The sequence below is a fragment of the Lissotriton helveticus genome, chromosome 6 (genome assembly GCF_964261635.1).
Source record: "Lissotriton helveticus chromosome 6, aLisHel1.1, whole genome shotgun sequence".
Taxonomy (NCBI): Eukaryota; Metazoa; Chordata; class Amphibia; order Caudata; family Salamandridae; genus Lissotriton; species Lissotriton helveticus.
The window spans coordinates 1087438256-1087465209 of NC_136067.1; the positions used below are offsets into that span (position 1 = coordinate 1087438256).

Here is a 26954-nt window from a genome sequence, read left to right on the forward strand (position 1 = left end):
TAACATAATCAGCTCCAGGTCTGTGTGGGGCTGAGCTTGTGAACTCCTTAGTAAGTAGGCGGGTACAACAAAAGGGAGTTTAATATTACAATAGGGGTTAAAATTCAGACACCTTGTCGTAGGCTCACCTTGTCCAGGGACCCAAGCATGCTGCCTTTCCACACTCAGAGCACTTCACCTAACCTACTGTGCAGCTGTTTCGCCTTTAATATCAAAGTTCCACAGGCAGCGTGATGTCACAATGCTCCTTGTCTGTAGCCCAAACCATGAGCCTTTGCAACCCTGGCATAATCTACATACTTACGGTGTGTGAAGTCTTGGACCACGAATGCAGTCAAGAATAATGGATTGCTACTCTTCATACATTTTTGCCCATTGGCTCAGATTTGAATGCTTACTGGCCATCTGAGCATCTCTGCCAGGCCACCCTATGTCTAGAGACTGTGGATTTAGAGAGTTTATAAACATTGTCAGTTCATCAATACAGTGTGCTCGCTTTGGCAGCACATATACTAAAATTGGAACGATACAGAGAAGATTAGCATGGCCCCTGCGCAAGGATGACACGCAAATTCGTGAAGCGTTCCATATTTTTAACAGCTTTTAGGAGAGAAATCTTCTTTGTTTTCAAGACTTATTGAAATAATAAAGCAGGTTCCAGTCCTGTGTCATGTAATATGTATTTTTAAATTGTCTCTCCTCAACATTTTTAATGTATTTGCCTTGCAGTAAAGAAGGTGCGCTCTATGTCCAGCAGCATTTTACAAGGAAGCCTGCTGGACTTCTGGGACTTTTCTTTCTCTTTTTCAGCCTCCCTGTCATTATTCTTCACCACCTCCAAATCTATACTGCTGCTAGTGATGAGTTGCTTTGTGGGAAGCAGGATAAAGAGAAGGGCAGGGCCTATGCAAATGATGGCCTCAGGGATGCCTGGGAGTCCCTTTTCAGCAGTACTGTTAAAATCTGCCTTGCAACCAGATTGGTCGGGTATGCTGAAAAACACCACGCCAGATTGGGCACCAGGTCTCTAGGCGCTTGGAGGACATATTGGGTCTACATCCCTAAGTTTCTGAGGTCCAAGAAATGTTCACCCTCCGCCCTAATAGAGAGGTCTTGGCCGATCGTGGCTGAGAGGGGAAGAAGGTAGCAGGGCAAGATGCTCATGGTTCTTCTCTAATAATGGACCAACTTCCTCTCTCTCCTTAACTGTGGTTCTGCCTGGCTACTGGGGCTACCAGTTGTAAGCCTGCAGCCCACAAGGAGTTGGTTTGTCCCTCTCACAAATGTAAATGGGTAAGCATTCAATTGCACACACCTGCCTGCGTCCACAGACCCTCGCGTGCACACACACTTTTGTCAACAAGCTTTTTTATGTAGTTAAGAGAATCAGGGACCCATGTTGAAATACAAAAGCAGCACACCACGTGACGGCCGTCATGTAGAGTCCAGCAGCAAATGGGAAACGTTTAACTAGCCGTGGTCCTATTACTGCAGCTCTACCGTGGAACAACTGCTGGATGAGTCCTGCTGGAGAATATTGAACCTACATTAAGTCTGAGGTAAATAAGAATACCACAGGAACATAATTAAAAAGAGACCTACAACCCTTCCGAGCCAGATAGGAGTCGAACCTACAATCTTCTGATCCGTAGTCAGACGCGTTATCCATTGCGCCACTGGCCCTATGTATTTGCGCCTATCTTGTTGTCCTTAAGAGGGCTAGAAAGCGTGTGTGTGTGTGTGTGTGTGTGTGTGTGAAGGCACAAGGAAACCCATCTGACCACCTGAAAGTCTGTTCTATGAGGTTTTCCTAAGTTGTACAAAGGACTTTAGGAGAAGGAAGGACCTAAAAGCTAGGCAAAATGGTCCTAGATCCAAGAAAATCTTTTAGATCAGGCTCAGTTTCTTAAATACTCTGGGTTAACATAATCAGCTCCAGGTCTGTGTGGGGCTGAGCTTGTGAACTCCTTAGTAAGTAGGCGGGTACAACAAAAGGGAGTTTAATATTACAATAGGGGTTAAAATTCAGACACCTTGTCGTAGGCTCACCTTGTCCAGGGACCCAAGCATGCTGCCTTTCCACACTCAGAGCACTTCACCTAACCTACTGTGCAGCTGTTTCGCCTTTAATATCAACGTTCCACAGGCAGCGTGATGTCACAATGCTCCTTGTCTGTAGCCCAAACCATGAGCCTTTGCAACCCTGGCATAATCTACATACTTACGGTGTGTGAAGTCTTGGACCATGAATGCAGTGAAGAATAATGGATTGCTACTCTTCATACATTTTTGCCCATTGGCTCAGATTTGAATGCTTACTGGCCATCTGAGCATCTCTGCCAGGCCACCCTATGTCTAGAGACTGTGGATTTAGAGAGTTTATAAACATTGTCAGTTCATCAATAAAGTGTGCTCGCTTCAGCAGCACATATACTAAAATTGGAACGATACAGAGAAGATTAGCATGGCCCCTGCGCAAGGATGACACGCAAATTCGTGAAGCGTTCCATATTTTTAACAGCTTTTAGGAGAGAAATCTTCTTTGTTTTCAAGACTTATTGAAATAATAAAGCAGGTTCCAGTCCTGTGTCATGTAATATGTATTTTTAAATTGTCTCTCCTCAACATTTTTAATGTATTTGCCTTGCAGTAAAGAAGGTGCGCTCTATGTCCAGCAGCATTTTACAAGGAAGCCTGCTGGACTTCTGGGACTTTTCTTTCTCTTTTTCAGCCTCCCTGTCATTATTCTTCACCACCTCCAAATCTATACTGCTGCTAGTGATGAGTTGCTTTGTGGGAAGCAGGATAAAGAGAAGGGCAGGGCCTATGCAAATGATGGCCTCAGGGATGCCTGGGAGTCCCTTTTCAGCAGTACTGTTAAAATCTGCCTTGCAACCAGATTGGTCGGGTATGCTGAAAAACACCAAGCCAGATTGGGCACCAGGTCTCTAGGCGCTTGGAGGACATATTGGGTCTACATCCCTAAGTTTCTGAGGTCCAAGAAATGTTCACCCTCCGCCCTAATAGAGAGGTCTTGGCCGATCGTGGCTGATCGTGGCTGAGAGGGGAAGAAGGTAGCAGGGCAAGATGCTCATGGTTCTTCTCTAATAATGGACCAACTTCCTCTCTCTCCTTAACTGTGGTTCTGCCTGGCTACTGGGGCTACCAGTTGTAAGCCTGCAGCCCACAAGGAGTTGGTTTGTCCCTCTCACAAATGTAAATGGGTAAGCATTCAATTGCACACACCTGCCTGCGTCCACAGACCCTCGCGCGCACACACACTTTTGTCAACAAGCTTTTTTATGTAGTTAAGAGAATCAGGGACCCATGTTGAAATACAAAAGCAGCACACCACGTGACGGCCGTCATGTAGAGTCCAGCAGCAAATGGGAAACGTTTAACTAGCCGTGGTCCTATTACTGCAGCTCTACCGTGGAACAACTGCTGGATGAGTCCTGCTGGAGAATATTGAACCTACATTAAGTCTGAGGTAAATAAGAATACCACAGGAACATAATGAAAAAGAGACCTACAACCCTTCCGAGCCAGATAGGAGTCGAACCTACAATCTTCTGATCCGTAGTCAGACGCGTTATCCATTGCGCCACTGGCCCTATGTATTTGCACCTATCTTTTTGTCCTTAAGAGGGCTAGAAAGCGTGTGTGTGTGTGTGTGTGTGTGTGTGTGTGTGTGTGTGTGTGTGTGTGTGTGTGTGTGTGTGTGTGTGTGTGTGTGTGTGTGTGTGTGTGTGTGTGTGTGTGTGTGTGTGTGTGTGTGTGTGTGTGTGTGTGTGTGTGTGTGTGTGTGTGTGTGTGTGTGTGTGTGTGTGTGTGTGTGTGTGTGTGTGTGTGTGTGTGTGTGTGTGTGTGTGTGTGTGTGTGTGTGTGTGTGTGTGTGTGTGTGTGTGTGTGTGTGTGTGTGTGTGTGTGTGTGTGTGTGTGTGTGTGTGTGTGTGTGTGTGTGTGTGTGTGTGTGTGTGTGTGTGTGTGTGTGTGTGTGTGTGTGTGTGTGTGTGTGTGTGTGTGTGTGTGTGTGTGTGTGTGTGTGTGTGTGTGTGTGTGTGTGTGTGTGTGTGTGTGTGTGTGTGTGTGTGTGTGTGTGTGTGTGTGTGTGTGTGTGTGTGTGTGTGTGTGTGTGTGTGTGTGTGTGTGTGTGTGTGTGTGTGTGTGTGTGTGTGTGTGTGTGTGTGTGTGTGTGTGTGTGTGTGTGTGTGTGTGAAGGCACAAGGAAACCCATCTGACCACCTGAAAGTCTGTTCTATGAGGTTTTCCTAAGTTGTACAAAGGACTTTAGGTTTAGGAGAAGGAAGGACCTAAAAGCTAGGCAAAATGGTCCTAGATCCAAGAAAATCTTTTAGATCAGGCTCAGTTTCTTAAATACTCTGGGTTAACATAATCAGCTCCAGGTCTGTGTGGGGCTGAGCTTGTGAACTCCTTAGTAAGTAGGCGGGTACAACAAAAGGGAGTTTAATATTACAATAGGGGTTAAAATTCAGACACCTTGTCGTAGGCTCACCTTGTCCAGGGACCCAAGCATGCTGCCTTTCCACACTCAGAGCACTTCACCTAACCTACTGTGCAGCTGTTTCGCCTTTAATATCAAAGTTCCACAGGCAGCGTGATGTCACAATGCTCCTTGTCTGTAGCCCAAACCATGAGCCTTTGCAACCCTGGCATAATCTACATACTTACGGTGTGTGAAGTCTTGGACCACGAATGCAGTCAAGAATAATGGATTGCTACTCTTCATACATTTTTGCCCATTGGCTCAGATTTGAATGCTTACTGGCCATCTGAGCATCTCTGCCAGGCCACCCTATGTCTAGAGACTGTGGATTTAGAGAGTTTATAAACATTGTCAGTTCATCAATACAGTGTGCTCGCTTTGGCAGCACATATACTAAAATTGGAACGATACAGAGAAGATTAGCATGGCCCCTGCGCAAGGATGACACGCAAATTCGTGAAGCGTTCCATATTTTTAACAGCTTTTAGGAGAGAAATCTTCTTTGTTTTCAAGACTTATTGAAATAATAAAGCAGGTTCCAGTCCTGTGTCATGTAATATGTATTTTTAAATTGTCTCTCCTCAACATTTTTAATGTATTTGCCTTGCAGTAAAGAAGGTGCGCTCTATGTCCAGCAGCATTTTACAAGGAAGCCTGCTGGACTTCTGGGACTTTTCTTTCTCTTTTTCAGCCTCCCTGTCATTATTCTTCACCACCTCCAAATCTATACTGCTGCTAGTGATGAGTTGCTTTGTGGGAAGCAGGATAAAGAGAAGGGCAGGGCCTATGCAAATGATGGCCTCAGGGATGCCTGGGAGTCCCTTTTCAGCAGTACTGTTAAAATCTGCCTTGCAACCAGATTGGTCGGGTATGCTGAAAAACACCACGCCAGATTGGGCACCAGGTCTCTAGGCGCTTGGAGGACATATTGGGTCTACATCCCTAAGTTTCTGAGGTCCAAGAAATGTTCACCCTCCGCCCTAATAGAGAGGTCTTGGCCGATCGTGGCTGAGAGGGGAAGAAGGTAGCAGGGCAAGATGCTCATGGTTCTTCTCTAATAATGGACCAACTTCCTCTCTCTCCTTAACTGTGGTTCTGCCTGGCTACTGGGGCTACCAGTTGTAAGCCTGCAGCCCACAAGGAGTTGGTTTGTCCCTCTCACAAATGTAAATGGGTAAGCATTCAATTGCACACACCTGCCTGCGTCCACAGACCCTCGCGCGCACACACACTTTTGTCAACAAGCTTTTTTATGTAGTTAAGAGAATCAGGGACCCATGTTGAAATACAAAAGCAGCACACCACGTGACGGCCGTCATGTAGAGTCCAGCAGCAAACGGGAAACGTTTAACTAGCCGTGGTCCTATTACTGCAGCTCTACCGTGGAACAACTGCTGGATGAGTCCTGCTGGAGAATATTGAACCTACATTAAGTCTGAGGTAAATAAGAATACCACAGGAACATAATTAAAAAGAGACCTACAACCCTTCCGAGCCAGATAGGAGTCGAACCTACAATCTTCTGATCCGTAGTCAGACGCGTTATCCATTGCGCCACTGGCCCTATGTATTTGCGCCTATCTTGTTGTCCTTAAGAGGGCTAGAAAGCGTGTGTGTGTGTGTGTGTGTGTGTGTGTGTGTGAAGGCACAAGGAAACCCATCTGACCACCTGAAAGTCTGTTCTATGAGGTTTTCCTAAGTTGTACAAAGGACTTTAGGAGAAGGAAGGACCTAAAAGCTAGGCAAAATGGTCCTAGATCCAAGAAAATCTTTTAGATCAGGCTCAGTTTCTTAAATACTCTGGGTTAACATAATCAGCTCCAGGTCTGTGTGGGGCTGAGCTTGTGAACTCCTTAGTAAGTAGGCGGGTACAACAAAAGGGAGTTTAATATTACAATAGGGGTTAAAATTCAGACACCTTGTCGTAGGCTCACCTTGTCCAGGGACCCAAGCATGCTGCCTTTCCACACTCAGAGCACTTCACCTAACCTACTGTGCAGCTGTTTCGCCTTTAATATCAACGTTCCACAGGCAGCGTGATGTCACAATGCTCCTTGTCTGTAGCCCAAACCATGAGCCTTTGCAACCCTGGCATAATCTACATACTTACGGTGTGTGAAGTCTTGGACCATGAATGCAGTGAAGAATAATGGATTGCTACTCTTCATACATTTTTGCCCATTGGCTCAGATTTGAATGCTTACTGGCCATCTGAGCATCTCTGCCAGGCCACCCTATGTCTAGAGACTGTGGATTTAGAGAGTTTATAAACATTGTCAGTTCATCAATAAAGTGTGCTCGCTTCGGCAGCACATATACTAAAATTGGAACGATACAGAGAAGATTAGCATGGCCCCTGCGCAAGGATGACACGCAAATTCGTGAAGCGTTCCATATTTTTAACAGCTTTTAGGAGAGAAATCTTCTTTGTTTTCAAGACTTATTGAAATAATAAAGCAGGTTCCAGTCCTGTGTCATGTAATATGTATTTTTAAATTGTCTCTCCTCAACATTTTTAATGTATTTGCCTTGCAGTAAAGAAGGTGCGCTCTATGTCCAGCAGCATTTTCCAAGGAAGCCTGCTGGACTTCTGGGACTTTTCTTTCTCTTTTTCAGCCTCCCTGTCATTATTCTTCACCACCTCCAAATCTATACTGCTGCTAGTGATGAGTTGCTTTGTGGGAAGCAGGATAAAGAGAAGGGCAGGGCCTATGCAAATGATGGCCTCAGGGATGCCTGGGAGTCCCTTTTCAGCAGTACTGTTAAAATCTGCCTTGCAACCAGATTGGTCGGGTATGCTGAAAAACACCAAGCCAGATTGGGCACCAGGTCTCTAGGCGCTTGGAGGACATATTGGGTCTACATCCCTAAGTTTCTGAGGTCCAAGAAATGTTCACCCTCCGCCCTAATAGAGAGGTCTTGGCCGATCGTGGCTGATCGTGGCTGAGAGGGGAAGAAGGTAGCAGGGCAAGATGCTCATGGTTCTTCTCTAATAATGGACCAACTTCCTCTCTCTCCTTAACTGTGGTTCTGCCTGGCTACTGGGGCTACCAGTTGTAAGCCTGCAGCCCACAAGGAGTTGGTTTGTCCCTCTCACAAATGTAAATGGGTAAGCATTCAATTGCACACACCTGCCTGCGTCCACAGACCCTCGCGCGCACACACACTTTTGTCAACAAGCTTTTTTATGTAGTTAAGAGAATCAGGGACCCATGTTGAAATACAAAAGCAGCACACCACGTGACGGCCGTCATGTAGAGTCCAGCAGCAAATGGGAAACGTTTAACTAGCCGTGGTCCTATTACTGCAGCTCTACCGTGGAACAACTGCTGGATGAGTCCTGCTGGAGAATATTGAACCTACATTAAGTCTGAGGTAAATAAGAATACCACAGGAACATAATGAAAAAGAGACCTACAACCCTTCCGAGCCAGATAGGAGTCGAACCTACAATCTTCTGATCCGTAGTCAGACGCGTTATCCATTGCGCCACTGGCCCTATGTATTTGCACCTATCTTTTTGTCCTTAAGAGGGCTAGAAAGCGTGTGTGTGTGTGTGTGTGTGTGTGTGTGTGTGTGTGTGAAGGCACAAGGAAACCCATCTGACCACCTGAAAGTCTGTTCTATGAGGTTTTCCTAAGTTGTACAAAGGACTTTAGGAGAAGGAAGGACCTAAAAGCTAGGCAAAATGGTCCTAGATCCAAGAAAATCTTTTAGATCAGGCTCAGTTTCTTAAATACTCTGGGTTAACATAATCAGCTCCAGGTCTGTGTGGGGCTGAGCTTGTGAACTCCTTAGTAAGTAGGCGGGTACAACAAAAGGGAGTTTAATATTACAATAGGGGTTAAAATTCAGACACCTTGTCGTAGGCTCACCTTGTCCAGGGACCCAAGCATGCTGCCTTTCCACACTCAGAGCACTTCACCTAACCTACTGTGCAGCTGTTTCGCCTTTAATATCAAAGTTCCACAGGCAGCGTGATGTCACAATGCTCCTTGTCTGTAGCCCAAACCATGAGCCTTTGCAACCCTGGCATAATCTACATACTTACGGTGTGTGAAGTCTTGGACCACGAATGCAGTCAAGAATAATGGATTGCTACTCTTCATACATTTTTGCCCATTGGCTCAGATTTGAATGCTTACTGGCCATCTGAGCATCTCTGCCAGGCCACCCTATGTCTAGAGACTGTGGATTTAGAGAGTTTATAAACATTGTCAGTTCATCAATACAGTGTGCTCGCTTTGGCAGCACATATACTAAAATTGGAACGATACAGAGAAGATTAGCATGGCCCCTGCGCAAGGATGACACGCAAATTCGTGAAGCGTTCCATATTTTTAACAGCTTTTAGGAGAGAAATCTTCTTTGTTTTCAAGACTTATTGAAATAATAAAGCAGGTTCCAGTCCTGTGTCATGTAATATGTATTTTTAAATTGTCTCTCCTCAACATTTTTAATGTATTTGCCTTGCAGTAAAGAAGGTGCGCTCTATGTCCAGCAGCATTTTACAAGGAAGCCTGCTGGACTTCTGGGACTTTTCTTTCTCTTTTTCAGCCTCCCTGTCATTATTCTTCACCACCTCCAAATCTATACTGCTGCTAGTGATGAGTTGCTTTGTGGGAAGCAGGATAAAGAGAAGGGCAGGGCCTATGCAAATGATGGCCTCAGGGATGCCTGGGAGTCCCTTTTCAGCAGTACTGTTAAAATCTGCCTTGCAACCAGATTGGTCGGGTATGCTGAAAAACACCACGCCAGATTGGGCACCAGGTCTCTAGGCGCTTGGAGGACATATTGGGTCTACATCCCTAAGTTTCTGAGGTCCAAGAAATGTTCACCCTCCGCCCTAATAGAGAGGTCTTGGCCGATCGTGGCCGATCGTGGCTGAGAGGGGAAGAAGGTAGCAGGGCAAGATGCTCATGGTTCTTCTCTAATAATGGACCAACTTCCTCTCTCTCCTTAACTGTGGTTCTGCCTGGCTACTGGGGCTACCAGTTGTAAGCCTGCAGCCCACAAGGAGTTGGTTTGTCCCTCTCACAAATGTAAATGGGTAAGCATTCAATTGCACACACCTGCCTGCGTCCACAGACCCTCGCGCGCACACACACTTTTGTCAACAAGCTTTTTTATGTAGTTAAGAGAATCAGGGACCCATGTTGAAATACAAAAGCAGCACACCACGTGACGGCCGTCATGTAGAGTCCAGCAGCAAATGGGAAACGTTTAACTAGCCGTGGTCCTATTACTGCAGCTCTACCGTGGAACAACTGCTGGATGAGTCCTGCTGGAGAATATTGAACCTACATTAAGTCTGAGGTAAATAAGAATACCACAGGAACATAATGAAAAAGAGACCTACAACCCTTCCGAGCCAGATAGGAGTCGAACCTACAATCTTCTGATCCGTAGTCAGACGCGTTATCCATTGCGCTACTGGCCCTATGTATTTGCACCTATCTTGTTGTCCTTAAGAGGGCTAGAAAGCGTGTGTGTGTGTGTGTGTGTGTGTGAAGGCACAAGGAAACCCATCTGACCACCTGAAAGTCTGTTCTATGAGGTTTTCCTAAGTTGTACAAAGGACTTTAGGAGAAGGAAGGACCTAAAAGCTAGGCAAAATGTTCCTAGATCCAAGAAAATCTTTTAGATCAGGCTCAGTTTCTTAAATACTCTGGGTTAACATAATCAGCTCCAGGTCTGTGTGGGGCTGAGCTTGTGAACTCCTTAGTAAGTAGGCGGGTACAACAAAAGGGAGTTTAATATTACAATAGGGGTTAAAATTCAGACACCTTGTCGTAGGCTCACCTTGTCCAGGGACCCAAGCATGCTGCCTTTCCACACTCAGAGCACTTCACCTAACCTACTGTGCAGCTGTTTCGCCTTTAATATCAAAGTTCCACAGGCAGCGTGATGTCACAATGCTCCTTGTCTGTAGCCCAAACCATGAGCCTTTGCAACCCTGGCATAATCTACATACTTACGGTGTGTGAAGTCTTGGACCATGAATGCAGTGAAGAATAATGGATTGCTACTCTTCATACATTTTTGCCCATTGGCTCAGATTTGAATGCTTACTGGCCATCTGAGCATCTCTGCCAGGCCACCCTATGTCTAGAGACTGTGGATTTAGAGAGTTTATAAACATTGTCAGTTCATCAATACAGTGTGCTCGCTTCGGCAGCACATATACTAAAATTGGAACGATACAGAGAAGATTAGCATGGCCCCTGCGCAAGGATGACACGCAAATTCGTGAAGCGTTCCATATTTTTAACAGCTTTTAGGAGAGAAATCTTCTTTGTTTTCAAGACTTATTGAAATAATAAAGCAGGTTCCAGTCCTGTGTCATGTAATATGTATTTTTAAATTGTCTCTCCTCAACATTTTTAATGTATTTGCCTTGCAGTAAAGAAGGTGCGCTCTATGTCCAGCAGCATTTTACAAGGAAGCCTGCTGGACTTCTGGGACTTTTCTTTCTCTTTTTCAGCCTCCCTGTCATTATTCTTCACCACCTCCAAATCTATACTGCTGCTAGTGATGAGTTGCTTTGTGGGAAGCAGGATAAAGAGAAGGGCAGGGCCTATGCAAATGATGGCCTCAGGGATGCCTGGGAGTCCCTTTTCAGCAGTACTGTTAAAATCTGCCTTGCAACCAGATTGGTCGGGTATGCTGAAAAACACCACGCCAGATTGGGCACCAGGTCTCTAGGCGCTTGGAGGACATATTGGGTCTACATCCCTAAGTTTCTGAGGTCCAAGAAATGTTCACCCTCCGCCCTAATAGAGAGGTCTTGGCCGATCGTGGCTGAGAGGGGAAGAAGGTAGCAGGGCAAGATGCTCATGGTTCTTCTCTAATAATGGACCAACTTCCTCTCTCTCCTTAACTGTGGTTCTGCCTGGCTACTGGGGCTACCAGTTGTAAGCCTGCAGCCCACGAGGAGTTGGTTTGTCCCTCTCACAAATGTAAATGGGTAAGCATTCAATTGCACACACCTGCCTGCGTCCACAGACCCTCGCGCGCACACACACTTTTGTCAACAAGCTTTTTTATGTAGTTAAGAGAATCAGGGACCCATGTTGAAATACAAAAGCAGCACACCACGTGACGGCCGTCATGTAGAGTCCAGCAGCAAATGGGAAACGTTTAACTAGCCGTGGTCCTATTACTGCAGCTCTACCGTGGAACAACTGCTGGATGAGTCCTGCTGGAGAATATTGAACCTACATTAAGTCTGAGGTAAATAAGAATACCACAGGAACATAATGAAAAAGAGACCTACAACCCTTCCGAGCCAGATAGGAGTCGAACCTACAATCTTCTGATCCGTAGTCAGACGCGTTATCCATTGCGCCACTGGCCCTATGTATTTGCGCCTATCTTGTTGTCCTTAAGAGGGCTAGAAAGCGTGTGTGTGTGTGTGTGTGTGTGTGTGAAGGCACAAGGAAACCCATCTGACCACCTGAAAGTCTGTTCTATGAGGTTTTCCTAAGTTGTACAAAGGACTTTAGGAGAAGGAAGGACCTAAAAGCTAGGCAAAATGGTCCTAGATCCAAGAAAATCTTTTAGATCAGGCTCAGTTTCTTAAATACTCTGGGTTAACATAATCAGCTCCAGGTCTGTGTGGGGCTGAGCTTGTGAACTCCTTAGTAAGTAGGCGGGTACAACAAAAGGGAGTTTAATATTACAATAGGGGTTAAAATTCAGACACCTTGTCGTAGGCTCACCTTGTCCAGGGACCCAAGCATGCTGCCTTTCCACACTCAGAGCACTTCACCTAACCTACTGTGCAGCTGTTTCGCCTTTAATATCAAAGTTCCACAGGCAGCGTGATGTCACAATGCTCCTTGTCTGTAGCCCAAACCATGAGCCTTTGCAACCCTGGCATAATCTACATACTTACGGTGTGTGAAGTCTTGGACCACGAATGCAGTCAAGAATAATGGATTGCTACTCTTCATACATTTTTGCCCATTGGCTCAGATTTGAATGCTTACTGGCCATCTGAGCATCTCTGCCAGGCCACCCTATGTCTAGAGACTGTGGATTTAGAGAGTTTATAAACATTGTCAGTTCATCAATACAGTGTGCTCGCTTTGGCAGCACATATACTAAAATTGGAACGATACAGAGAAGATTAGCATGGCCCCTGCGCAAGGATGACACGCAAATTCGTGAAGCGTTCCATATTTTTAACAGCTTTTAGGAGAGAAATCTTCTTTGTTTTCAAGACTTATTGAAATAATAAAGCAGGTTCCAGTCCTGTGTCATGTAATATGTATTTTTAAATTGTCTCTCCTCAACATTTTTAATGTATTTGCCTTGCAGTAAAGAAGGTGCGCTCTATGTCCAGCAGCATTTTACAAGGAAGCCTGCTGGACTTCTGGGACTTTTCTTTCTCTTTTTCAGCCTCCCTGTCATTATTCTTCACCACCTCCAAATCTATACTGCTGCTAGTGATGAGTTGCTTTGTGGGAAGCAGGATAAAGAGAAGGGCAGGGCCTATGCAAATGATGGCCTCAGGGATGCCTGGGAGTCCCTTTTCAGCAGTACTGTTAAAATCTGCCTTGCAACCAGATTGGTCGGGTATGCTGAAAAACACCACGCCAGATTGGGCACCAGGTCTCTAGGCGCTTGGAGGACATATTGGGTCTACATCCCTAAGTTTCTGAGGTCCAAGAAATGTTCACCCTCCGCCCTAATAGAGAGGTCTTGGCCGATCGTGGCCGATCGTGGCTGAGAGGGGAAGAAGGTAGCAGGGCAAGATGCTCATGGTTCTTCTCTAATAATGGACCAACTTCCTCTCTCTCCTTAACTGTGGTTCTGCCTGGCTACTGGGGCTACCAGTTGTAAGCCTGCAGCCCACAAGGAGTTGGTTTGTCCCTCTCACAAATGTAAATGGGTAAGCATTCAATTGCACACACCTGCCTGCGTCCACAGACCCTCGTGCGCACACACACTTTTGTCAACAAGCTTTTTTATGTAGTTAAGAGAATCAGGGACCCATGTTGAAATACAAAAGCAGCACACCACGTGACGGCCGTCATGTAGAGTCCAGCAGCAAATGGGAAACGTTTAACTAGCCGTGGTCCTATTACTGCAGCTCTACCGTGGAACAACTGCTGGATGAGTCCTGCTGGAGAATATTGAACCTACATTAAGTCTGAGGTAAATAAGAATACCACAGGAACATAATGAAAAAGAGACCTACAACCCTTCCGAGCCAGATAGGAGTCGAACCTACAATCTTCTGATCCGTAGTCAGACGCGTTATCCATTGCGCTACTGGCCCTATGTATTTGCACCTATCTTGTTGTCCTTAAGAGGGCTAGAAAGCGTGTGTGTGTGTGTGTGTGTGTGTGAAGGCACAAGGAAACCCATCTGACCACCTGAAAGTCTGTTCTATGAGGTTTTCCTAAGTTGTACAAAGGACTTTAGGAGAAGGAAGGACCTAAAAGCTAGGCAAAATGTTCCTAGATCCAAGAAAATCTTTTAGATCAGGCTCAGTTTCTTAAATACTCTGGGTTAACATAATCAGCTCCAGGTCTGTGTGGGGCTGAGCTTGTGAACTCCTTAGTAAGTAGGCGGGTACAACAAAAGGGAGTTTAATATTACAATAGGGGTTAAAATTCAGACACCTTGTCGTAGGCTCACCTTGTCCAGGGACCCAAGCATGCTGCCTTTCCACACTCAGAGCACTTCACCTAACCTACTGTGCAGCTGTTTCGCCTTTAATATCAAAGTTCCACAGGCAGCGTGATGTCACAATGCTCCTTGTCTGTAGCCCAAACCATGAGCCTTTGCAACCCTGGCATAATCTACATACTTACGGTGTGTGAAGTCTTGGACCATGAATGCAGTGAAGAATAATGGATTGCTACTCTTCATACATTTTTGCCCATTGGCTCAGATTTGAATGCTTACTGGCCATCTGAGCATCTCTGCCAGGCCACCCTATGTCTAGAGACTGTGGATTTAGAGAGTTTATAAACATTGTCAGTTCATCAATACAGTGTGCTCGCTTCGGCAGCACATATACTAAAATTGGAACGATACAGAGAAGATTAGCATGGCCCCTGCGCAAGGATGACACGCAAATTCGTGAAGCGTTCCATATTTTTAACAGCTTTTAGGAGAGAAATCTTCTTTGTTTTCAAGACTTATTGAAATAATAAAGCAGGTTCCAGTCCTGTGTCATGTAATATGTATTTTTAAATTGTCTCTCCTCAACATTTTTAATGTATTTGCCTTGCAGTAAAGAAGGTGCGCTCTATGTCCAGCAGCATTTTACAAGGAAGCCTGCTGGACTTCTGGGACTTTTCTTTCTCTTTTTCAGCCTCCCTGTCATTATTCTTCACCACCTCCAAATCTATACTGCTGCTAGTGATGAGTTGCTTTGTGGGAAGCAGGATAAAGAGAAGGGCAGGGCCTATGCAAATGATGGCCTCAGGGATGCCTGGGAGTCCCTTTTCAGCAGTACTGTTAAAATCTGCCTTGCAACCAGATTGGTCGGGTATGCTGAAAAACACCACGCCAGATTGGGCACCAGGTCTCTAGGCGCTTGGAGGACATATTGGGTCTACATCCCTAAGTTTCTGAGGTCCAAGAAATGTTCACCCTCCGCCCTAATAGAGAGGTCTTGGCCGATCGTGGCTGAGAGGGGAAGAAGGTAGCAGGGCAAGATGCTCATGGTTCTTCTCTAATAATGGACCAACTTCCTCTCTCTCCTTAACTGTGGTTCTGCCTGGCTACTGGGGCTACCAGTTGTAAGCCTGCAGCCCACGAGGAGTTGGTTTGTCCCTCTCACAAATGTAAATGGGTAAGCATTCAATTGCACACACCTGCCTGCGTCCACAGACCCTCGCGCGCACACACACTTTTGTCAACAAGCTTTTTTATGTAGTTAAGAGAATCAGGGACCCATGTTGAAATACAAAAGCAGCACACCACGTGACGGCCGTCATGTAGAGTCCAGCAGCAAATGGGAAACGTTTAACTAGCCGTGGTCCTATTACTGCAGCTCTACCGTGGAACAACTGCTGGATGAGTCCTGCTGGAGAATATTGAACCTACATTAAGTCTGAGGTAAATAAGAATACCACAGGAACATAATGAAAAAGAGACCTACAACCCTTCCGAGCCAGATAGGAGTCGAACCTACAATCTTCTGATCCGTAGTCAGACGCGTTATCCATTGCGCCACTGGCCCTATGTATTTGCGCCTATCTTGTTGTCCTTAAGAGGGCTAGAAAGCGTGTGTGTGTGTGTGTGTGTGTGTGTGAAGGCACAAGGAAACCCATCTGACCACCTGAAAGTCTGTTCTATGAGGTTTTCCTAAGTTGTACAAAGGACTTTAGGAGAAGGAAGGACCTAAAAGCTAGGCAAAATGGTCCTAGATCCAAGAAAATCTTTTAGATCAGGCTCAGTTTCTTAAATACTCTGGGTTAACATAATCAGCTCCAGGTCTGTGTGGGGCTGAGCTTGTGAACTCCTTAGTAAGTAGGCGGGTACAACAAAAGGGAGTTTAATATTACAATAGGGGTTAAAATTCAGACACCTTGTCGTAGGCTCACCTTGTCCAGGGACCCAAGCATGCTGCCTTTCCACACTCAGAGCACTTCACCTAACCTACTGTGCAGCTGTTTCGCCTTTAATATCAAAGTTCCACAGGCAGCGTGATGTCACAATGCTCCTTGTCTGTAGCCCAAACCATGAGCCTTTGCAACCCTGGCATAATCTACATACTTACGGTGTGTGAAGTCTTGGACCACGAATGCAGTCAAGAATAATGGATTGCTACTCTTCATACATTTTTGCCCATTGGCTCAGATTTGAATGCTTACTGGCCATCTGAGCATCTCTGCCAGGCCACCCTATGTCTAGAGACTGTGGATTTAGAGAGTTTATAAACATTGTCAGTTCATCAATACAGTGTGCTCGCTTTGGCAGCACATATACTAAAATTGGAACGATACAGAGAAGATTAGCATGGCCCCTGCGCAAGGATGACACGCAAATTCGTGAAGCGTTCCATATTTTTAACAGCTTTTAGGAGAGAAATCTTCTTTGTTTTCAAGACTTATTGAAATAATAAAGCAGGTTCCAGTCCTGTGTCATGTAATATGTATTTTTAAATTGTCTCTCCTCAACATTTTTAATGTATTTGCCTTGCAGTAAAGAAGGTGCGCTCTATGTCCAGCAGCATTTTACAAGGAAGCCTGCTGGACTTCTGGGACTTTTCTTTCTCTTTTTCAGCCTCCCTGTCATTATTCTTCACCACCTCCAAATCTATACTGCTGCTAGTGATGAGTTGCTTTGTGGGAAGCAGGATAAAGAGAAGGGCAGGGCCTATGCAAATGATGGCCTCAGGGATGCCTGGGAGTCCCTTTTCAGCAGTACTGTTAAAATCTGCCTTGCAACCAGATTGGTCGGGTATGCTGAAAAACACCACGCCAGATTGGGCACCAGGTCTCTAGGCGCTTGGAGGACATATTGGGTCTACATCCCTAAGTTTCTGAGGTCCAAGAAATGTTCACCCTCCGCCCTAATAGAGAGGTCTTGGCCGATCGTGGCCGATCGTGGCTGAGAGGGGAAGAAGGTAGCAGGGCAAGATGCTCATGGTTCTTCTCTAATAATGGACCAACTTCCTCTCTCTCCTTAACTGTGGTTCTGCCTGGCTACTGGGGCTACCAGTTGTAAGCCTGCAGCCCACAAGGAGTTGGTTTGTCCCTCTCACAAATGTAAATGGGTAAGCATTCAATTGCACACACCTGCCTGCGTCCACAGACCCTCGCGCGCACACACACTTTTGTCAACAAGCTTTTTTATGTAGTTAAGAGAATCAGGGACCCATGTTGAAATACAAAAGCAGCACACCACGTGACGGCCGTCATGTAGAGTCCAGCAGCAAATGGGAAACGTTTAACTAGCCGTGGTCCTATTACTGCAGCTCTACCGTGGAACAACTGCTGGATGAGTCCTGCTGGAGAATATTGAACCTACATTAAGTCTGAGGTAAATAAGAATACCACAGGAACATAATGAAAAAGAGACCTACAACCCTTCCGAGCCAGATAGGAGTCGAACCTACAATCTTCTGATCCGTAGTCAGACGCGTTATCCATTGCGCTACTGGCCCTATGTATTTGCACCTATCTTGTTGTCCTTAAGAGGGCTAGAAAGCGTGTGTGTGTGTGTGTGTGTGTGTGAAGGCACAAGGAAACCCATCTGACCACCTGAAAGTCTGTTCTATGAGGTTTTCCTAAGTTGTACAAAGGACTTTAGGAGAAGGAAGGACCTAAAAGCTAGGCAAAATGTTCCTAGATCCAAGAAAATCTTTTAGATCAGGCTCAGTTTCTTAAATACTCTGGGTTAACATAATCAGCTCCAGGTCTGTGTGGGGCTGAGCTTGTGAACTCCTTAGTAAGTAGGCGGGTACAACAAAAGGGAGTTTAATATTACAATAGGGGTTAAAATTCAGACACCTTGTCGTAGGCTCACCTTGTCCAGGGACCCAAGCATGCTGCCTTTCCACACTCAGAGCACTTCACCTAACCTACTGTGCAGCTGTTTCGCCTTTAATATCAAAGTTCCACAGGCAGCGTGATGTCACAATGCTCCTTGTCTGTAGCCCAAACCATGAGCCTTTGCAACCCTGGCATAATCTACATACTTACGGTGTGTGAAGTCTTGGACCATGAATGCAGTGAAGAATAATGGATTGCTACTCTTCATACATTTTTGCCCATTGGCTCAGATTTGAATGCTTACTGGCCATCTGAGCATCTCTGCCAGGCCACCCTATGTCTAGAGACTGTGGATTTAGAGAGTTTATAAACATTGTCAGTTCATCAATACAGTGTGCTCGCTTCGGCAGCACATATACTAAAATTGGAACGATACAGAGAAGATTAGCATGGCCCCTGCGCAAGGATGACACGCAAATTTGTGAAGCGTTCCATATTTTTAACAGCTTTTAGGAGAGAAATCTTCTTTGTTTTCAAGACTTATTGAAATAATAAAGCAGGTTCCAGTCCTGTGTCATGTAATATGTATTTTTAAATTGTCTCTCCTCAACATTTTTAATGTATTTGCCTTGCAGTAAAGAAGGTGCGCTCTATGTCCAGCAGCATTTTACAAGGAAGCCTGCTGGACTTCTGGGACTTTTCTTTCTCTTTTTCAGCCTCCCTGTCATTATTCTTCACCACCTCCAAATCTATACTGCTGCTAGTGATGAGTTGCTTTGTGGGAAGCAGGATAAAGAGAAGGGCAGGGCCTATGCAAATGATGGCCTCAGGGATGCCTGGGAGTCCCTTTTCAGCAGTACTGTTAAAATCTGCCTTGCAACCAGATTGGTCGGGTATGCTGAAAAACACCACGCCAGATTGGGCACCAGGTCTCTAGGCGCTTGGAGGACATATTGGGTCTACATCCCTAAGTTTCTGAGGTCCAAGAAATGTTCACCCTCCGCCCTAATAGAGAGGTCTTGGCCGATCGTGGCTGAGAGGGGAAGAAGGTAGCAGGGCAAGATGCTCATGGTTCTTCTCTAATAATGGACCAACTTCCTCTCTCTCCTTAACTGTGGTTCTGCCTGGCTACTGGGGCTACCAGTTGTAAGCCTGCAGCCCACGAGGAGTTGGTTTGTCCCTCTCACAAATGTAAATGGGTAAGCATTCAATTGCACACACCTGCCTGCGTCCACAGACCCTCGCGCGCACACACACTTTTGTCAACAAGCTTTTTTATGTAGTTAAGAGAATCAGGGACCCATGTTGAAATACAAAAGCAGCACACCACGTGACGGCCGTCATGTAGAGTCCAGCAGCAAATGGGAAACGTTTAACTAGCCGTGGTCCTATTACTGCAGCTCTACCGTGGAACAACTGCTGGATGAGTCCTGCTGGAGAATATTGAACCTACATTAAGTCTGAGGTAAATAAGAATACCACAGGAACATAATGAAAAAGAGACCTACAACCCTTCCGAGCCAGATAGGAGTCGAACCTACAATCTTCTGATCCGTAGTCAGACGCGTTATCCATTGCGCCACTGGCCCTATGTATTTGCGCCTATCTTGTTGTCCTTAAGAGGGCTAGAAAGCGTGTGTGTGTGTGTGTGTGTGTGTGTGAAGGCACAAGGAAACCCATCTGACCACCTGAAAGTCTGTTCTATGAGGTTTTCCTAAGTTGTACAAAGGACTTTAGGAGAAGGAAGGACCTAAAAGCTAGGCAAAATGGTCCTAGATCCAAGAAAATCTTTTAGATCAGGCTCAGTTTCTTAAATACTCTGGGTTAACATAATCAGCTCCAGGTCTGTGTGGGGCTGAGCTTGTGAACTCCTTAGTAAGTAGGCGGGTACAACAAAAGGGAGTTTAATATTACAATAGGGGTTAAAGTTCAGACACCTTGTCGTAGGCTCACCTTGTCCAGGGACCCAAGCATGCTGCCTTTCCACACTCAGAGCACTTCACCTAACCTACTGTGCAGCTGTTTCGCCTTTAATATCAAAGTTCCACAGGCAGCGTGATGTCACAATGCTCCTTGTCTGTAGCCCAAACCATGAGCCTTTGCAACCCTGGCATAATCTACATACTTACGGTGTGTGAAGTCTTGGACCACGAATGCAGTCAAGAATAATGGATTGCTACTCTTCATACATTTTTGCCCATTGGCTCAGATTTGAATGCTTACTGGCCATCTGAGCATCTCTGCCAGGCCACCCTATGTCTAGAGACTGTGGATTTAGAGAGTTTATAAACATTGTCAGTTCATCAATACAGTGTGCTCGCTTTGGCAGCACATATACTAAAATTGGAACGATACAGAGAAGATTAGCATGGCCCCTGCGCAAGGATGACACGCAAATTCGTGAAGCGTTCCATATTTTTAACAGCTTTTAGGAGAGAAATCTTCTTTGTTTTCAAGACTTATTGAAATAATAAAGCAGGTTCCAGTCCTGTGTCATGTAATATGTATTTTTAAATTGTCTCTCCTCAACATTTTTAATGTATTTGCCTTGCAGTAAAGAAGGTGCGCTCTATGTCCAGCAGCATTTTACAAGGAAGCCTGCTGGACTTCTGGGACTTTTCTTTCTCTTTTTCAGCCTCCCTGTCATTATTCTTCACCACCTCCAAATCTATACTGCTGCTAGTGATGAGTTGCTTTGTGGGAAGCAGGATAAAGAGAAGGGCAGGGCCTATGCAAATGATGGCCTCAGGGATGCCTGGGAGTCCCTTTTCAGCAGTACTGTTAAAATCTGCCTTGCAACCAGATTGGTCGGGTATGCTGAAAAACACCACGCCAGATTGGGCACCAGGTCTCTAGGCGCTTGGAGGACATATTGGGTCTACATCCCTAAGTTTCTGAGGTCCAAGAAATGTTCACCCTCCGCCCTAATAGAGAGGTCTTGGCCGATCGTGGCTGATCGTGGCTGAGAGGGGAAGAAGGTAGCAGGGCAAGATGCTCATGGTTCTTCTCTAATAATGGACCAACTTCCTCTCTCTCCTTAACTGTGGTTCTGCCTGGCTACTGGGGCTACCAGTTGTAAGCCTGCAGCCCACAAGGAGTTGGTTTGTCCCTCTCACAAATGTAAATGGGTAAGCATTCAATTGCACACACCTGCCTGCGTCCACAGACCCTCGCGCGCACACACACTTTTGTCAACAAGCTTTTTTATGTAGTTAAGAGAATCAGGGACCCATGTTGAAATACAAAAGCAGCACACCACGTGACGGCCGTCATGTAGAGTCCAGCAGCAAATGGGAAACGTTTAACTAGCCGTGGTCCTATTACTGCAGCTCTACCGTGGAACAACTGCTGGATGAGTCCTGCTGGAGAATATTGAACCTACATTAAGTCTGAGGTAAATAAGAATACCACAGGAACATAATGAAAAAGAGACCTACAACCCTTCCGAGCCAGATAGGAGTCGAACCTACAATCTTCTGATCCGTAGTCAGACGCGTTATCCATTGCGCCACTGGCCCTATGTATTTGCACCTATCTTTTTGTCCTTAAGAGGGCTAGAAAGCGTGTGTGTGTGTGTGTGTGTGTGTGTGTGTGTGTGTGTGTGTGTGTGTGTGTGTGTGTGTGTGTGTGTGTGTGTGTGTGTGTGTGTGTGTGTGTGTGTGTGTGTGTGTGTGTGTGTGTGTGTGTGTGTGTGTGTGTGTGTGTGTGTGTGTGTGTGTGTGTGTGTGTGTGTGTGTGTGTGTGTGTGTGTGTGTGTGTGTGTGTGTGTGTGTGTGTGTGTGTGTGTGTGTGTGTGTGTGTGTGTGTGTGTGTGTGTGTGTGTGTGTGTGTGTGTGTGTGTGTGTGTGTGTGTGTGTGTGTGTGTGTGTGTGTGTGTGTGTGTGTGTGTGTGTGTGTGTGTGTGTGTGTGTGTGTGTGTGTGTGTGTGTGTGTGTGTGTGTGTGTGTGTGTGTGTGTGTGTGTGTGTGTGTGTGTGTGTGTGTGTGTGTGTGTGTGTGAAGGCACAAGGAAACCCATCTGACCACCTGAAAGTCTGTTCTATGAGGTTTTCCTAAGTTGTACAAAGGACTTTAGGAGAAGGAAGGACCTAAAAGCTAGGCAAAATGGTCCTAGATCCAAGAAAATCTTTTAGATCAGGCTCAGTTTCTTAAATACTCTGGGTTAACATAATCAGCTCCAGGTCTGTGTGGGGCTGAGCTTGTGAACTCCTTAGTAAGTAGGCGGGTACAACAAAAGGGAGTTTAATATTACAATAGGGGTTAAAATTCAGACACCTTGTCGTAGGCTCACCTTGTCCAGGGACCCAAGCATGCTGCCTTTCCACACTCAGAGCACTTCACCTAACCTACTGTGCAGCTGTTTCGCCTTTAATATCAAAGTTCCACAGGCAGCGTGATGTCACAATGCTCCTTGTCTGTAGCCCAAACCATGAGCCTTTGCAACCCTGGCATAATCTACATACTTACGGTGTGTGAAGTCTTGGACCACGAATGCAGTCAAGAATAATGGATTGCTACTCTTCATACATTTTTGCCCATTGGCTCAGATTTGAATGCTTACTGGCCATCTGAGCATCTCTGCCAGGCCACCCTATGTCTAGAGACTGTGGATTTAGAGAGTTTATAAACATTGTCAGTTCATCAATACAGTGTGCTCGCTTTGGCAGCACATATACTAAAATTGGAACGATACAGAGAAGATTAGCATGGCCCCTGCGCAAGGATGACACGCAAATTCGTGAAGCGTTCCATATTTTTAACAGCTTTTAGGAGAGAAATCTTCTTTGTTTTCAAGACTTATTGAAATAATAAAGCAGGTTCCAGTCCTGTGTCATGTAATATGTATTTTTAAATTGTCTCTCCTCAACATTTTTAATGTATTTGCCTTGCAGTAAAGAAGGTGCGCTCTATGTCCAGCAGCATTTTACAAGGAAGCCTGCTGGACTTCTGGGACTTTTCTTTCTCTTTTTCAGCCTCCCTGTCATTATTCTTCACCACCTCCAAATCTATACTGCTGCTAGTGATGAGTTGCTTTGTGGGAAGCAGGATAAAGAGAAGGGCAGGGCCTATGCAAATGATGGCCTCAGGGATGCCTAAAATCTGCCTTGCAACCAGATTGGTCGGGTATGCTGAAAAACACCACGCCAGATTGGGCACCAGGTCTCTAGGCGCTTGGAGGACATATTGGGTCTACATCCCTAAGTTTCTGAGGTCCAAGAAATGTTCACCCTCCGCCCTAATAGAGAGGTCTTGGCCGATCGTGGCTGAGAGGGGAAGAAGGTAGCAGGGCAAGATGCTCATGGTTCTTCTCTAATAATGGACCAACTTCCTCTCTCTCCTTAACTGTGGTTCTGCCTGGCTACTGGGGCTACCAGTTGTAAGCCTGCAGCCCACAAGGAGTTGGTTTGTCCCTCTCACAAATGTAAATGGGTAAGCATTCAATTGCACACACCTGCCTGCGTCCACAGACCCTCGCGCGCACACACACTTTTGTCAACAAGCTTTTTTATGTAGTTAAGAGAATCAGGGACCCATGTTGAAATACAAAAGCAGCACACCACGTGACGGCCGTCATGTAGAGTCCAGCAGCAAACGGGAAACGTTTAACTAGCCGTGGTCCTATTACTGCAGCTCTACCGTGGAACAACTGCTGGATGAGTCCTGCTGGAGAATATTGAACCTACATTAAGTCTGAGGTAAATAAGAATACCACAGGAACATAATTAAAAAGAGACCTACAACCCTTCCGAGCCAGATAGGAGTCGAACCTACAATCTTCTGATCCGTAGTCAGACGCGTTATCCATTGCGCCACTGGCCCTATGTATTTGCGCCTATCTTGTTGTCCTTAAGAGGGCTAGAAAGCGTGTGTGTGTGTGTGTGTGTGTGTGTGTGTGAAGGCACAAGGAAACCCATCTGACCACCTGAAAGTCTGTTCTATGAGGTTTTCCTAAGTTGTACAAAGGACTTTAGGAGAAGGAAGGACCTAAAAGCTAGGCAAAATGGTCCTAGATCCAAGAAAATCTTTTAGATCAGGCTCAGTTTCTTAAATACTCTGGGTTAACATAATCAGCTCCAGGTCTGTGTGGGGCTGAGCTTGTGAACTCCTTAGTAAGTAGGCGGGTACAACAAAAGGGAGTTTAATATTACAATAGGGGTTAAAATTCAGACACCTTGTCGTAGGCTCACCTTGTCCAGGGACCCAAGCATGCTGCCTTTCCACACTCAGAGCACTTCACCTAACCTACTGTGCAGCTGTTTCGCCTTTAATATCAACGTTCCACAGGCAGCGTGATGTCACAATGCTCCTTGTCTGTAGCCCAAACCATGAGCCTTTGCAACCCTGGCATAATCTACATACTTACGGTGTGTGAAGTCTTGGACCATGAATGCAGTGAAGAATAATGGATTGCTACTCTTCATACATTTTTGCCCATTGGCTCAGATTTGAATGCTTACTGGCCATCTGAGCATCTCTGCCAGGCCACCCTATGTCTAGAGACTGTGGATTTAGAGAGTTTATAAACATTGTCAGTTCATCAATAAAGTGTGCTCGCTTCGGCAGCACATATACTAAAATTGGAACGATACAGAGAAGATTAGCATGGCCCCTGCGCAAGGATGACACGCAAATTCGTGAAGCGTTCCATATTTTTAACAGCTTTTAGGAGAGAAATCTTCTTTGTTTTCAAGACTTATTGAAATAATAAAGCAGGTTCCAGTCCTGTGTCATGTAATATGTATTTTTAAATTGTCTCTCCTCAACATTTTTAATGTATTTGCCTTGCAGTAAAGAAGGTGCGCTCTATGTCCAGCAGCATTTTCCAAGGAAGCCTGCTGGACTTCTGGGACTTTTCTTTCTCTTTTTCAGCCTCCCTGTCATTATTCTTCACCACCTCCAAATCTATACTGCTGCTAGTGATGAGTTGCTTTGTGGGAAGCAGGATAAAGAGAAGGGCAGGGCCTATGCAAATGATGGCCTCAGGGATGCCTGGGAGTCCCTTTTCAGCAGTACTGTTAAAATCTGCCTTGCAACCAGATTGGTCGGGTATGCTGAAAAACACCAAGCCAGATTGGGCACCAGGTCTCTAGGCGCTTGGAGGACATATTGGGTCTACATCCCTAAGTTTCTGAGGTCCAAGAAATGTTCACCCTCCGCCCTAATAGAGAGGTCTTGGCCGATCGTGGCTGATCGTGGCTGAGAGGGGAAGAAGGTAGCAGGGCAAGATGCTCATGGTTCTTCTCTAATAATGGACCAACTTCCTCTCTCTCCTTAACTGTGGTTCTGCCTGGCTACTGGGGCTACCAGTTGTAAGCCTGCAGCCCACAAGGAGTTGGTTTGTCCCTCTCACAAATGTAAATGGGTAAGCATTCAATTGCACACACCTGCCTGCGTCCACAGACCCTCGCGCGCACACACACTTTTGTCAACAAGCTTTTTTATGTAGTTAAGAGAATCAGGGACCCATGTTGAAATACAAAAGCAGCACACCACGTGACGGCCGTCATGTAGAGTCCAGCAGCAAATGGGAAACGTTTAACTAGCCGTGGTCCTATTACTGCAGCTCTACCGTGGAACAACTGCTGGATGAGTCCTGCTGGAGAATATTGAACCTACATTAAGTCTGAGGTAAATAAGAATACCACAGGAACATAATGAAAAAGAGACCTACAACCCTTCCGAGCCAGATAGGAGTCGAACCTACAATCTTCTGATCCGTAGTCAGACGCGTTATCCATTGCGCCACTGGCCCTATGTATTTGCACCTATCTTTTTGTCCTTAAGAGGGCTAGAAAGCGTGTGTGTGTGTGTGTGTGTGTGTGTGTGTGTGTGTGTGAAGGCACAAGGAAACCCATCTGACCACCTGAAAGTCTGTTCTATGAGGTTTTCCTAAGTTGTACAAAGGACTTTAGGAGAAGGAAGGACCTAAAAGCTAGGCAAAATGGTCCTAGATCCAAGAAAATCTTTTAGATCAGGCTCAGTTTCTTAAATACTCTGGGTTAACATAATCAGCTCCAGGTCTGTGTGGGGCTGAGCTTGTGAACTCCTTAGTAAGTAGGCGGGTACAACAAAAGGGAGTTTAATATTACAATAGGGGTTAAAATTCAGACACCTTGTCGTAGGCTCACCTTGTCCAGGGACCCAAGCATGCTGCCTTTCCACACTCAGAGCACTTCACCTAACCTACTGTGCAGCTGTTTCGCCTTTAATATCAAAGTTCCACAGGCAGCGTGATGTCACAATGCTCCTTGTCTGTAGCCCAAACCATGAGCCTTTGCAACCCTGGCATAATCTACATACTTACGGTGTGTGAAGTCTTGGACCACGAATGCAGTCAAGAATAATGGATTGCTACTCTTCATACATTTTTGCCCATTGGCTCAGATTTGAATGCTTACTGGCCATCTGAGCATCTCTGCCAGGCCACCCTATGTCTAGAGACTGTGGATTTAGAGAGTTTATAAACATTGTCAGTTCATCAATACAGTGTGCTCGCTTTGGCAGCACATATACTAAAATTGGAACGATACAGAGAAGATTAGCATGGCCCCTGCGCAAGGATGACACGCAAATTCGTGAAGCGTTCCATATTTTTAACAGCTTTTAGGAGAGAAATCTTCTTTGTTTTCAAGACTTATTGAAATAATAAAGCAGGTTCCAGTCCTGTGTCATGTAATATGTATTTTTAAATTGTCTCTCCTCAACATTTTTAATGTATTTGCCTTGCAGTAAAGAAGGTGCGCTCTATGTCCAGCAGCATTTTACAAGGAAGCCTGCTGGACTTCTGGGACTTTTCTTTCTCTTTTTCAGCCTCCCTGTCATTATTCTTCACCACCTCCAAATCTATACTGCTGCTAGTGATGAGTTGCTTTGTGGGAAGCAGGATAAAGAGAAGGGCAGGGCCTATGCAAATGATGGCCTCAGGGATGCCTGGGAGTCCCTTTTCAGCAGTACTGTTAAAATCTGCCTTGCAACCAGATTGGTCGG

The 26954-nt window shown here is 45.6% G+C and overlaps 27 non-coding genes across 27 annotated transcripts; 14 read left to right on the forward strand and 13 right to left on the reverse strand.

The window, feature by feature from the left end:
- The first annotated feature begins 488 nt into the window (after positions 1–488).
- LOC144764822 (U6 spliceosomal RNA) lies at positions 489–595 on the forward strand. The gene has a single exon (XR_013596850.1). It is a non-coding gene; the product is annotated as a U6 spliceosomal RNA (small nuclear RNA).
- A 1015-nt stretch (positions 596–1610) lies between these two features.
- Positions 1611–1683, reverse strand: TRNAR-ACG (transfer RNA arginine (anticodon ACG)). Its single transcript has one exon. It is a non-coding gene; the product is annotated as a tRNA-Arg (tRNA).
- A 726-nt stretch (positions 1684–2409) lies between these two features.
- LOC144764894 (U6 spliceosomal RNA) lies at positions 2410–2516 on the forward strand. The gene has a single exon (XR_013596920.1). It is a non-coding gene; the product is annotated as a U6 spliceosomal RNA (small nuclear RNA).
- A 1025-nt stretch (positions 2517–3541) lies between these two features.
- TRNAR-ACG (transfer RNA arginine (anticodon ACG)) lies at positions 3542–3614 on the reverse strand. Its single transcript has one exon. It is a non-coding gene; the product is annotated as a tRNA-Arg (tRNA).
- Positions 3615–4876: 1262 nt separating this feature from the next.
- LOC144764823 (U6 spliceosomal RNA) lies at positions 4877–4983 on the forward strand. The gene has a single exon (XR_013596851.1). It is a non-coding gene; the product is annotated as a U6 spliceosomal RNA (small nuclear RNA).
- Positions 4984–5998: 1015 nt separating this feature from the next.
- Positions 5999–6071, reverse strand: TRNAR-ACG (transfer RNA arginine (anticodon ACG)). The gene has a single exon. It is a non-coding gene; the product is annotated as a tRNA-Arg (tRNA).
- A 730-nt stretch (positions 6072–6801) lies between these two features.
- Positions 6802–6908, forward strand: LOC144764609 (U6 spliceosomal RNA). The gene has a single exon (XR_013596658.1). It is a non-coding gene; the product is annotated as a U6 spliceosomal RNA (small nuclear RNA).
- A 1025-nt stretch (positions 6909–7933) lies between these two features.
- On the reverse strand, positions 7934–8006 carry TRNAR-ACG (transfer RNA arginine (anticodon ACG)). The gene has a single exon. It is a non-coding gene; the product is annotated as a tRNA-Arg (tRNA).
- A 736-nt stretch (positions 8007–8742) lies between these two features.
- On the forward strand, positions 8743–8849 carry LOC144764825 (U6 spliceosomal RNA). Its single transcript, XR_013596852.1, has one exon. It is a non-coding gene; the product is annotated as a U6 spliceosomal RNA (small nuclear RNA).
- A 1025-nt stretch (positions 8850–9874) lies between these two features.
- Positions 9875–9947, reverse strand: TRNAR-ACG (transfer RNA arginine (anticodon ACG)). Its single transcript has one exon. It is a non-coding gene; the product is annotated as a tRNA-Arg (tRNA).
- Positions 9948–10669: 722 nt separating this feature from the next.
- Positions 10670–10776, forward strand: LOC144764610 (U6 spliceosomal RNA). Its single transcript, XR_013596659.1, has one exon. It is a non-coding gene; the product is annotated as a U6 spliceosomal RNA (small nuclear RNA).
- A 1015-nt stretch (positions 10777–11791) lies between these two features.
- Positions 11792–11864, reverse strand: TRNAR-ACG (transfer RNA arginine (anticodon ACG)). Its single transcript has one exon. It is a non-coding gene; the product is annotated as a tRNA-Arg (tRNA).
- Positions 11865–12588: 724 nt separating this feature from the next.
- Positions 12589–12695, forward strand: LOC144764826 (U6 spliceosomal RNA). The gene has a single exon (XR_013596853.1). It is a non-coding gene; the product is annotated as a U6 spliceosomal RNA (small nuclear RNA).
- A 1025-nt stretch (positions 12696–13720) lies between these two features.
- Positions 13721–13793, reverse strand: TRNAR-ACG (transfer RNA arginine (anticodon ACG)). The gene has a single exon. It is a non-coding gene; the product is annotated as a tRNA-Arg (tRNA).
- Positions 13794–14515: 722 nt separating this feature from the next.
- Positions 14516–14622, forward strand: LOC144764611 (U6 spliceosomal RNA). The gene has a single exon (XR_013596660.1). It is a non-coding gene; the product is annotated as a U6 spliceosomal RNA (small nuclear RNA).
- Positions 14623–15637: 1015 nt separating this feature from the next.
- Positions 15638–15710, reverse strand: TRNAR-ACG (transfer RNA arginine (anticodon ACG)). Its single transcript has one exon. It is a non-coding gene; the product is annotated as a tRNA-Arg (tRNA).
- A 724-nt stretch (positions 15711–16434) lies between these two features.
- Positions 16435–16541, forward strand: LOC144764827 (U6 spliceosomal RNA). The gene has a single exon (XR_013596854.1). It is a non-coding gene; the product is annotated as a U6 spliceosomal RNA (small nuclear RNA).
- A 1025-nt stretch (positions 16542–17566) lies between these two features.
- Positions 17567–17639, reverse strand: TRNAR-ACG (transfer RNA arginine (anticodon ACG)). Its single transcript has one exon. It is a non-coding gene; the product is annotated as a tRNA-Arg (tRNA).
- Positions 17640–18361: 722 nt separating this feature from the next.
- Positions 18362–18468, forward strand: LOC144764789 (U6 spliceosomal RNA). Its single transcript, XR_013596819.1, has one exon. It is a non-coding gene; the product is annotated as a U6 spliceosomal RNA (small nuclear RNA).
- Positions 18469–19483: 1015 nt separating this feature from the next.
- TRNAR-ACG (transfer RNA arginine (anticodon ACG)) lies at positions 19484–19556 on the reverse strand. Its single transcript has one exon. It is a non-coding gene; the product is annotated as a tRNA-Arg (tRNA).
- A 724-nt stretch (positions 19557–20280) lies between these two features.
- Positions 20281–20387, forward strand: LOC144764828 (U6 spliceosomal RNA). The gene has a single exon (XR_013596855.1). It is a non-coding gene; the product is annotated as a U6 spliceosomal RNA (small nuclear RNA).
- A 1025-nt stretch (positions 20388–21412) lies between these two features.
- On the reverse strand, positions 21413–21485 carry TRNAR-ACG (transfer RNA arginine (anticodon ACG)). The gene has a single exon. It is a non-coding gene; the product is annotated as a tRNA-Arg (tRNA).
- A 1132-nt stretch (positions 21486–22617) lies between these two features.
- Positions 22618–22724, forward strand: LOC144764829 (U6 spliceosomal RNA). The gene has a single exon (XR_013596856.1). It is a non-coding gene; the product is annotated as a U6 spliceosomal RNA (small nuclear RNA).
- A 989-nt stretch (positions 22725–23713) lies between these two features.
- On the reverse strand, positions 23714–23786 carry TRNAR-ACG (transfer RNA arginine (anticodon ACG)). Its single transcript has one exon. It is a non-coding gene; the product is annotated as a tRNA-Arg (tRNA).
- Positions 23787–24514: 728 nt separating this feature from the next.
- LOC144764612 (U6 spliceosomal RNA) lies at positions 24515–24621 on the forward strand. Its single transcript, XR_013596661.1, has one exon. It is a non-coding gene; the product is annotated as a U6 spliceosomal RNA (small nuclear RNA).
- Positions 24622–25646: 1025 nt separating this feature from the next.
- TRNAR-ACG (transfer RNA arginine (anticodon ACG)) lies at positions 25647–25719 on the reverse strand. Its single transcript has one exon. It is a non-coding gene; the product is annotated as a tRNA-Arg (tRNA).
- Positions 25720–26455: 736 nt separating this feature from the next.
- Positions 26456–26562, forward strand: LOC144764830 (U6 spliceosomal RNA). Its single transcript, XR_013596857.1, has one exon. It is a non-coding gene; the product is annotated as a U6 spliceosomal RNA (small nuclear RNA).
- The last annotated feature ends 392 nt before the right edge of the window (positions 26563–26954 follow it).